We start from the raw sequence: 9,783 nt of genomic DNA, 5'->3' as shown, positions 1-9,783 counted from the left end.
GAACTCTAAGCCCTAAGACCTAAGCCCTAAGCTGTATGCCATAAGGCCTAAGCCGTAAGCCGTAAGCCGTAAGTCGTAAGCTCTAAGCCGTAAGTTCTAAGCCCTAATCCTTAAGTCGTAAGCCCTAAACCGTAAGCCCTAAGCCGTAAGCCCTAAGCCGTAAGCATAAAGCCCAAAGCCGTAAGCCCCAAGCCGTAAGCCCCAAGCCGTAACCCCAAGCCGTAACCCCAAGACGTAAGCCCAACAGCCGTAAGCCCAAAGCCGTAAGTCCTAAGCTCTAAGTCGAAAGCCCTAAGTCGTTAGTCCTAAGCCATAAGCTCTAAGCCCTAAGCCGTAGGCCCTTAGCCTTAAGCCCTAAGCCTTAAGCCCTAAGCCGTAAGCCCTAGGCCAGAGGCCCTAAGCCGTAATCTTTAAGCCGAAAGCTCTAAGCCATAAGCCTTGAGCCGTAACGCCTAAGCCGTAAGCCATCAGCTATAAGCCCTAAGCCGTAAGACCTAAGCCGTATGCCCAAAGTCGTAGGCCCTAAGTCGTAAACCCTAAGTCGTGAGCCCTAAACCCTAAGCCGTAAGCCCTAAGCCGTAAGCTCTAAGCCGTAAGCCTTAAGTCGTAAGCCTTATGCCCTAAGCCTTAAGCCCTAGGCCATCAGCCCTAAGCTGTAAGCCCTAAGTCGAAAGCCCTAAGCCGAAAGCCCTAAGCTGTAATCCCTAAGTCGTAAAGCCTAAGCCACACGCCCTAAGCCCTAAGCCGTAAGCCTTAAGCCGTAAGCCCTGAGTCGTAAGCCCTAAGTCGTAAGTCGTAAGCCCTAAGCCCTAAGCCCTAGGCCATAAGCCCTAAGTCGTAAGCTGTAAGCCGTAAGCTCTAAGTTGTTAGTTGTAAGCCTTAAGCCGTAAGGCCTAAGCCGTAAACCCTAAGCCGCAAGCCGTAAGCCTTAAGTCGTAGGCCCTAAGCCGTAAGCCATAAGCCGTAAGTTCTAAGCCGTACGCCCTAAGCCGTAAGCCCTAAGCCGTAAGCCCTAACTCATAACCCCTGAGCCGTGAACCCTAAGCCCTAAGACCTAGGCCGTAAGCTGTAAGCTCTAAGCTGTATGCCTTAAGCCCTAAGCCCTAAGCCGCAAGCCCTATGCCTTATGCTGTATGCCCTAAGCCGTAAGCCGTAAGCCGTAAGCCGTAAGCCGTAAGCCGTAAGCCGTAAGCCGTAAGCCCTGACTCATAAGCCCTAAACCGTGAGCCCTAAGCCCTAAGCCCTAAGACCTAAGCCCTAAGTCGTAAGCCATAAGCCGTATGCCCTAAGCCATAAGAAGTAAGCCCTAGCCCGCAACCTATAAGCCTTATACTGTAGGCCCTAAGCCGTAAGCCGTAAGCCGTAAGCCGTAAGTTCTACACCGTAAGCTGTAACCCCAAGTCGTAAGCCCAAAAGCCGTAAGTCCGAAGCCGTAAGTCCTAAGCCCTATGTCGAAAGCCCTAAGCCGTTAGTCCTAAGCCATAAGCTCTGAGCCCTAAGCCCTAAGCCATAGGCCCTGAGCCTTAAGCCCTAAACCGTAAGCCTTAAGTCGTAAGCCTTAAGCCCTATGCCTTAAGCCATAAGCCCTAAGTCGTAAGCCGTAGGCCAGAGGCCCTAAGCCGTAAGCCCTAAGCCGAAAGCTCTAAGCCATAAGCCCTGAGCCGTAAGGCCTAATCCGTACGCCCTAAGTCGTAAGCCATAAGCCGTAGGCCCTAAGTCGTAATCCCTAAGCCATGAGCCTTAAGCCCTAAGTCCTAAGCCGTAAGCCCTAAGCCGTAAGCCCTAAGCCATAAGCCCTATGTCATAAGCCCTAAGACGTAAGGCCTAAGCCGTACGCCCTGAGCCCTAAGCCCTAAGCCGTAAGCACTAAGTCGTAAGCCCTAAGCAAAAAGCTCTAAGCCATAAGCCATAAGCCGTAAGCCCAGAGTTGTAAGCCCTAAGCCGTGAGCCCTAAGCCCTAAGCCCTAAGCCGTATGCCCTAAGCCTTAAGTCGTAAGCCATACGCTGTAAGCCCTAAGCCGTAAGCCCTAAGCCATAAGCCTTAAGCTGTAAGCCGTAAGCCCTAAGCTGTGAACTCTAAGCCCTAAGACCTAAGCCCTAAGCTGTATACCATAAGCCGTAAGCCGTAAGCCGTAAGCCATAAGTCGTAAGCTCTAAGCCGTAAGTTCTAAGCCCTAATCCTTAAGTCGTAAGCCCTATGTCGTAAGCCTTGAGACGTAAGGCCTAAGTCGTATGCCCTTAGCCGTAAGCCCTAAGCCGTAAGCGCTAAGTCGTAAGCCCTAAGCTAAAAGCTCTAAGCCATAAGCCTTAAGCCGTAAGCCCTAAGCATAAAGCCCAAAGTCGTAAGCCCCAAGCCGTAACCCTAAGCCGTAAGCTCTAAGCCGTAAGCCTTAAGTCGTAAGCCTTATGCCCTAAGCCTTAAGCCATAGGCCATAAGCCCTAAGCTGTAAGCCCTAAGTCGTAAGCCCTGAGTCATAAGCCCTAAGTCGTAAGTCGTAAGCCCTAAGCCCTAAGCCATAAGCCATAAGCCCTAAGTCGTCAGCTGTAAGCCGTAAGCTCTAAGCTGGTAGTCGTAAGCCCTAAGCCGTAAGGCCTAAGCCGTAAGCCCGAAGCCGCAAGCCGTAAGCCTTAAGTCGTAGGCCCTAAGCCGTAAGCCGTAAGCCGTAAGTTCTAAGCCGTAAGCCCTAAGCCGTAAGCCCTAACTCATAAGCCCTGAGCCGTGAGCCCTAAGCCGTAAGCGCTAAGTCATAAGCCCTAAGCCAAAAGCTCTAAGCCATAAGCCATAAGCCGTAAGCCCAGAGTTGTAAGCCCTAAGCCGTGAGCCCTAAGCCCTAAGCCCTAAGCCGTATGCCCTAAGCCTTAAGTCGTAAGCCATACGCTGTAAGCCCTAAGCCGTAAGCCCTAAGCCATAAGCCTTAAGCTGTAAGCCGTAAGCCCTAAGCCGTAAGCCCTAAGCTGTGAACTCTAAGCCCTAAGACCTAAGCCCTAAGCTGTATGCCATAAGGCCTAAGCCGTAAGCCGTAAGTCGTAAGCTCTAAGCCGTAAGTTCTAAGCCCTAATCCTTAAGTCGTAAGCCCTAAACCGTAAGCCCTAAGCCGTAAGCCGTAAGCCGTAAGCATAAAGCCCAAAGCCGTAAGCCCCAAGCCGTAACCCCAAGCCGTAACCCCAAGACGTAAGCCCAACAGCCGTAAGCCCAAAGCCGTAAGTCCTAAGCTCTAAGTCGAAAGCCCTAAGTCGTTAGTCCTAAGCCATAAGCTCTAAGCCCTAAGCCGTAGGCCCTTAGCCTTAAGCCCTAAGCCTTAAGCCCTAAGCCGTAAGCCCTAGGCCAGAGGCCCTAAGCCGTAATCTTTAAGCCGAAAGCTCTAAGCCATAAGCCTTGAGCCGTAACGCCTAAGCCGTAAGCCATCAGCTATAAGCCCTAAGCCGTAAGACCTAAGCCGTATGCCCAAAGCCGTAGGCCCTAAGTCGTAAACCCTAAGTCGTGAGCCCTAAACCCTAAGCCGTAAGCCCTAAGCCGTAAGCTCTAAGCCGTAAGCCTTAAGTCGTAAGCCTTATGCCCTAAGCCTTAAGCCCTAGGCCATCAGCCCTAAGCTGTAAGCCCTAAGTCGAAAGCCCTAAGCCGAAAGCCCTAAGCTGTAATCCCTAAGTCGTAAAGCCTAAGCCACACGCCCTAAGCCCTAAGCCGTAAGCCTTAAGCCGTAAGCCCTAAGTCGTAAGCCCTAAGTCGTAAGTCGTAAGCCCTAAGCCCTAAGCCCTAGGCCATAAGCCCTAAGTCGTAAGCTGTAAGCCGTAAGCTCTAAGTTGTTAGTTGTAAGCCTTAAGCCGTAAGGCCTAAGCCGTAAACCCTAAGCCGCAAGCCGTAAGCCTTAAGTCGTAGGCCCTAAGCCGTAAGCCATAAGCCGTAAGTTCTAAGCCGTACGCCCTAAGCCGTAAGCCCTAAGCCGTAAGCCCTAACTCATAACCCCTGAGCCGTGAGCCCTAAGCCCTAAGCCCTAAGACCTAGGCCGTAAGCCGTAAGCTCTAAGCTGTATGCCTTAAGCCCTAAGCCCTAAGCCGCAAGCCCTAAGCCTTATGCTGTATGCCCTAAGCCGTAAGCCGTAAGCCGTAAGCCGTAAGCCGTAAGCCGTAAGCTGTAAGCTGTAAGCCGTAAGCCGTAAGCCCTGACTCATAAGCCCTAAACCGTGAGCCCTAAGCCCTAAGCCCTAAGACCTAAGCCCTAAGTCGTAAGCCATAAGCCGTATGCCCTAAGCCATAAGACGTAAGCCCTAGCCCGCAACCTATAAGCCTTATACTGTAGGCCCTAAGCCGTAAGCCGTAAGCCGTAAGCCGTAAGTTCTACGCCGTAAGCTGTAACCCCAAGTCGTAAGCCCAAAAGCCGTAAGTCCGAAGCCGTAAGTCCTAAGCCCTATGTCGAAAGCCCTAAGCCGTTAGTCCTAAGCCATAAGCTCTGAGCCCTAAGCCCTAAGCCATAGGCCCTGAGCCTTAAGCCCTAAACCGTAAGCCTTAAGTCGTAAGCCTTAAGCCCTATGCCTTAAGCCATAAGCCCTAAGTCGTAAGCCGTAGGCCAGAGGCCCTAAGCCGTAAGCCCTAAGCCGAAAGCTCTAAGCCATAAGCCCTGAGCCGTAAGGCCTAATCCGTACGCCCTAAGTCGTAAGCCATAAGCCGTAGGCCCTAAGTCGTAATCCCTAAGCCATGAGCCTTAAGCCCTAAGTCCTAAGCCGTAAGCCCTAAGCCGTAAGCCCTAAGCCATAAGCCCTATGTCATAAGCCCTAAGACGTAAGGCCTAAGCCGTACGCCCTGAGCCCTAAGCCCTAAGCCGTAAGCACTAAGTCGTAAGCCCTAAGCAAAAAGCTCTAAGCCATAAGCCATAAGCCGTAAGCCCAGAGTTGTAAGCCCTAAGCCGTGAGCCCTAAGCCCTAAGCCCTAAGCCGTATGCCCTAAGCCTTAAGTCGTAAGCCATACGCTGTAAGCCCTAAGCCGTAAGCCCTAAGCCATAAGCCTTAAGCTGTAAGCCGTAAGCCCTAAGCTGTATGCCCTAAGCTGTGAACTCTAAGCCCTAAGACCTAAGCCCTAAGCTGTATACCATAAGCCGTAAGCCGTAAGCCGTAAGCCATAAGTCGTAAGCTCTAAGCCGTAAGTTCTAAGCCCTAATCCTTAAGTCGTAAGCCCTAAACTGTAAGCCCTAAGCCGTAAGCCGTAAGCATAAAGCCAAAAGTCGTAAGCCCCAAGCCGTAACCCCAAGCCGTAAGTCCTAAGCCATAAGCTCTAAGCCCTAAGCCCTAAGCCGTAGGCCTTGAGCCTTAAGCCCTAGGCCGTAAGCCTTAAGTCGTAAGCCTTAAGCCCTAAGCCCTAAGCCTTAATCCCTAAGCCGTAAGCCCTAGGCCAGAGGCCCTAAGCCGTAACCCCTAAGCCGAAAGCTTTAAGCCATAAGCCTTGAGTCGTAACGCCTAAGTCGTACGCCGTAAGCCGTAAGGCATCAGCTATAAGCCCTAACCCGTAAGCCCTAAGCCGTAAGCCCTAAGCCGTAAGACCTAAGCTGTATGCCCAAAGCCGTAGGCCCTAAGCCGTAAACCCTAAGCCGTGAGCCCTAAACCCTAAGCCCTAAGTGTAAGACCCGTAGAATTTAATTAATTAAATAATTAATTAATTAATAAATACGGGAGGGGTAATAATTATGGCATTAAATTATGATTGGTATGACGTGGAAAAAGTACTAGTTCATGTGGTTGAGAGTACTTGGATTGTGTGAGAGGACTTGGGTTTGAGTCCTATGCATGATACTTTTTGTGTTATTATTATTATTTCAATCTATGAAAGCATGTTCTGTTATGACATGATGCTTGAATTGTGATGGTTAGCATGAAACACGATTGGTTGAAATGGTTATGCACTTGAGTGGTAACAAAGGGGTCATGGGTTCAAACCTTGGAAATGCTAAATGGAAATTATGCTTGTTTTTATTTTGCTAATGGTGACTTTAGAGGGAAATGGGAAAGGTTAACAGAGGCCATGGGAAGCAGTACGGCCAAGGGGGGGCTGCATTCCCATTCATGATAAGAGATGGAGAGTTATTAAAAGGTAAATGAAATTAAATTCGTTTTAATATTTTAAGTAACCTAAAGTACTAGTTTAAAAGGAAAAAGTTGGAGTTTAGGCAAGGTTTTGGCAAGCTGGAATAGTAACCTAAATTAGAGCACGAAAATCTGAGAGAGTGTGAGAGGTTTTGGGTGAATTTACGTGGCTGAATAGGGAGGAAGCAAGGAAGGTGGGTGATCAAGGGGGATCCTACAAATTGTCAAGCTTAAGCGAAGGAAAACCAGGTTAGGGGAGCTTTCTACGTTAATTTTGATTGTTTGGTCTGAATTGTATGAAATACTATGTAATTTAAGCATGTGCTGTGACTGGATCATGATTTCGTTGAATTCTGGAAATTTTCCAGAAACCGCCTGGCGGGCTATACATAACCGCTAGGCGGCTCATCCATTTGTGTGCATTTCGCTGTGTTTTGAGTTGCAGCGCCTGGCGGTGAATCCCTGTGCCGCTAGGCGACTCATAGTCTGGGCCATTCTGGGTGTTTTGGGATGAACCGCCTGGCGGGATTGGTTATGATCGCCAGGCGGCGCGGGTGGAATACTCGTTTTAAGCTTTTCTTGAGTGTTTGGCGTGAATTGTTCGGAAGGAAATTAAGGGGTGAGTCTTATGAGTGGATCTGGTGTGGAAGTGTTTTGGTTTCGAGTGAAATTGACATGGAAAATTAATGGAACAGTGACCAAGCATTTAGGGTTGAACAATTGGGGTTTGATGTTGTGAGAGTGGTCAGTGATTGAAATGCTGGAATAATTTTAATAGGTGTGGGTGTAGGTTGCGAGGAACACGATATATAAGGGAGATGGCGCGAGATATGATGGAGATTAATCGGGAATGAAAAGTAAGGGAGAGTTAGACTGCGAAGGTGTGGGAATTCTGGAAATTTTACCAGAATTCTGATGCACCGCCTAGCGGCACGAGACTAGCCGCCAGGCGCCAGTACAGTGACGTGGACGCTTGTGGTTATTCTGGTCTAGGAGGGTATTTTTAGGATAATTGGTGTTTGGTCTCTTGGTAAATTGGAGTATAGAGATTTCATTACGGTAATGATAATTTCCCTCTTTCTATACAAGCGAACTTGAGAAGTGTATAAATTGGTTGAGATAGTGGTAATAGGAAGCTTGGGGAGTATGTTAGGTCACGGGATATTCTAGTACTGTTAGAGTTTTAATAGCCTGCGTGTCAGTATGGAATTGGGGAAAATAAGAATGACACCTAATTATGGGTGAGTTTCTTGGCCTGTAATTATTTTAAAGAGAGTTGTAGTAGAGCGGGAGAGTGGTACAGTTTCGTCTAAGTGAACAATAACATGCACTGAATTAGGAGTATAACGGATTAAGGATGGGTGTGAGGGCAAGATGCGAAGGGTAATTGACCAAAACCAGTACTGCATAAGTACTGATACGGTGCCTGGCGACAGAATTAGGTCCGCCAGGCGGTAGAGAGGCAACAGTGGGGTTCTGGTGCAGGAGGCGCCTGGCGGCAAGGGGGTTCCGCCAGGCGATGGCGAAGAAATTCGTGGTCTCTGGAACAGCGTCCGCCTGGCGGTGGAAACGGTTCCGCCAGGCGGTAGTTGCAGAATTTGTGATTTATGGGGCGCTTGGCGCCTGGCGGTACGTGTCCCCCGCCAGGCGGTCTGGAAGCTGTGGCGCCTAGCGGTACGTGTTCCCCGCTAGGCGATTTAGTTGCTGTAAGCCCTAGTTGTTGGACTTCGCAGGGTGTTCTACAAGGCTTCTGGTAGTGCTTTAGAGGTGAGGTTGCTGGAGTTCCTTGAGTTGTGGCTCGGAACGTATCCCTTGAGTTGTGGCTCGGGATAAGGGTTAAGCACGTGGTATTCCTTGAGTTGTGGCTCGGAATAGCATCTCTTGAGTTGTGGCTCGGGATGGCGGATGAACACGAGAAACCCTTGAGTTGTGGCTCGGGTTGGCGAGTGTTGTCAGTATGAGTGTGCTGGTTGTGGCCAGTACGGATGGGTCCAGATAGATTGCCCTCCTTAGTTGTTGGCTGACGAGTTTGGTAGTCTTAGGACGATACGGGCTTTGTTCGTATATGGGAACTCTACCTGGCGTTGCGGTGTATGATCCGTAGCATGTTTTCCCGCACGTGCTCTATCGGTTGTGGCCGATAGGTATGGCAGCAAGTCACCTTGAAGTAATCAGCAGTCGAAGTAGAACACGAATAAACGTATTGGAGATCGAATTGAGGGAATAAAAATATAGGGCAATGTGGAAAGTTAATTTAAGTGATGTTATGTGTATGTATACTGATTTATATATATATATATATATATATATATATATATATATATATATATATATATATATATATATATATATATATATATATATATATATATATATGTTTATAGCTTTGTATATATATGTGTTTTATCTGCTAAGCTCACCCTATCTGCGTGTGTGTGGCGATGATCGTGTACGCGGTACACGGGAGCAGATGTTGGTGATGCAGGTGGCTCTGGTGCAGCTTAGTCGTGGAGAGGGGATTGATTTGGGGAAACTTTTACTTGCATTACTTTGTTTTAGAACCATTTGTAAACCCGGATGGGTGACTTAATAATATTGTGGTTTTAATTATGTAATGGACGTTCTAAATTTTTATCCGCTCAATTAATAAAGCTTTAAATTTTCCCGCGTTTTGGGAAAATGAGGTATTATTAAACGTGTTGTCTTATTTATTCCATTTATTTATTATAAATTAGTAATATCCTGACGGGATGTTACACTAAGCCCTAAGCCGTAAGATCTAAGCCGTAAGCCTTAAGTCGTAAGCCTTATGCCCTAAGCCTTAAGCCATAGGCCATAAGCCCTAAGCTGTAAGCCCTAAGTCGAAAGCCCTAAGTCGTAAGCCCTGAGTCGTAAGGCCTAAGCCATACGCCCTAAGCTGTAAGCCCTAAGCCGTAAGCCCTGAGTCGTAAGCCCTGAGTCGTAAGCCCTAAGTTGTAAGTCGTAAGCCCTAAGCCTTAAGCCCTAAGCCATAAGCCCTAAGTCGTAAGCTGTAAGCCGTAAGCTCTAAGCTGTTAATCGTAAGCCCTAAGCCGTAAGCCCTAAGCCGTAAGCCCTAAGCCGTAAGCCCTAAGCCGTAAGCCTTAAGTCGTAGGCCCTAAGCCGTAAGCCGTAAGCCGTAAGTTCTAAGCCGTAAGCCCTAAGCCGTAAGCCCTAACTCATAAGCCCTGAGCCGTGAGCCCTAATCCCTAAGCCCTAAGCCGTAAGCCCTAAGCTGTATGCCCTAAGCCCTAAGTCGTAAGCCCTAAGCGCAAGCCGTAAGCCTTATGCTGTAGGCCCTAAGCCGTAAGCCGTAAGCCGTAAGCCGTAAGCCCTAACTCATAAGCCCTAAGCCGTGAGCCCTAAGCTCTAAGCCCTAAGACCTAAGCCCTAAGTCGTAAGCCATAAGCCGTATGCCCTAAGCTATAAGCCGTAAGCCCTAGCCCGCAAGCTGTAAGCCTTATGCTGTAGGCCCAAAGCCATAAGCCGTAAGCCGTAAGTTCTACGCCGTAAGCTGTAAACCCTATGTCGTAATCCCTAAGCTGTGAGCCCTAAGCCCTAAGCCCTAAGACCTAAGCCCTAAGCCATAAGCCGTATACCCTAAACCGTAAGCCCCAAGCCATAAGCCCTAAGCCCTAAGCCGTAAGCCCTAATTCGTAAACCCTAAGTCGTAAGCCCTCAGACGTTAGTCGTA

The sequence above is a fragment of the Vigna unguiculata genome, chromosome 4, assembly GCF_037176805.1.
Source record: "Vigna unguiculata cultivar grain cowpea cultivar isolate G323 ecotype 2 chromosome 4, ASM3717680v1, whole genome shotgun sequence".
Classification (NCBI taxonomy): domain Eukaryota; kingdom Viridiplantae; phylum Streptophyta; class Magnoliopsida; order Fabales; family Fabaceae; genus Vigna; species Vigna unguiculata.
The sequence above is the reverse complement of the archived record's forward strand: the minus strand, read 5'-3'. Positions refer to the sequence as shown.